Source organism: Morus notabilis, unplaced genomic scaffold, assembly GCF_000414095.1.
Source record: "Morus notabilis unplaced genomic scaffold, ASM41409v2 Scaffold75, whole genome shotgun sequence".
Taxonomy (NCBI): Eukaryota; Viridiplantae; Streptophyta; class Magnoliopsida; order Rosales; family Moraceae; genus Morus; species Morus notabilis.
This window is the reverse complement of record NW_010361425.1, coordinates 634669-635842: the sequence shown is the minus strand read 5'-3', so window position 1 is coordinate 635842 and position 1174 is coordinate 634669.

Here is a 1174-nt window from a genome sequence, read left to right as displayed (position 1 = left end):
AATCGTTTGACTTAGTTCAATGGTGGAGGGCACGGGCATTAATTTGGCCAATCCTAACTCGATTGGCAATGGATATATTTTCGATCCCAGTCTCCACTATTTCATCCGAACAAGCTTTCAGTACGACAGGAAGAATACTTGAGGAACGCCGGAATGCATTGCAAAGGGATATTGTTGAAGCCTTGGTTTGCATTAAGGATTGGGATCGGGCCGATCAACGTCTACAAGATACAATTTCACCGGCAAGCCAAGAATGGATCGATGAATTTAATCGATTAACATTTAATTTTGAAGACGATCCCTCAGCTTCAAATTAAATTGTAAATTTGTAATTTGTAAATATGTATTTACTTTTTACATTGTATTTGTAATTTAATAAACAATGTAAGTTTGTACAATTTGTAATTTGTCACAAAATGATTGCACTCTTTTTTCCTTGCGAAGTTTTTATCTCAATTGGGTTTTTCTTGGTAAGATTTTTAACGAGGCAATCATGAATTACAAATTTAAAAATTAATAAAGAAATAATTTTTTTATATAGTTCGTGTGTTCATTTCAAATTGTAATATATATATATATAATATATATATAAATTGTAATATATATATAAATAACTTAATATTAAAAAAAATTTAAAAAATTCGGGCAATTCGGGTGGGCTCGGGCCGCCGAATACAAGCCCGTGGCCCGTTTAAAGTGAAATTCGGGCTCGGGCGGGGGGCCCGGAAATCTCGGGCGGGTCGGGTTTGGGTTCGGGCAAATCCTCAGACTTTTCAGACAGTCGCGGGCGGCCCGTCTAAAATTTCAGTACTAGTCAACACTACGTAAGAAGGTTCGGTTTTCACATTGCGAGACTTCTATTTTGTGGGTAGTTTTGTAAACACTTTGTACTTTTTTTAAATAAAAAAAAAAAACAAAGAAAAGAAAAACTTTACAGATTGTACGGTTTGATTTTCATTGCCGTAAATTATTTAATAAGTTTTGTTCTCTTTTCTTCTACTCCACTACTCTTTTTCTCAATCTCAAACTTCAATAATTTGTTCCACTGAAAATAATTTCATTTTCATCTATTTTAAGTTTGATTTACATATATCCAATATTTAGACAAACTCCAAGTCTCCCAAGGAGTGAGGAATGTTCCCAGACAAATTGTTATTACTGAGGTCTAATGCTT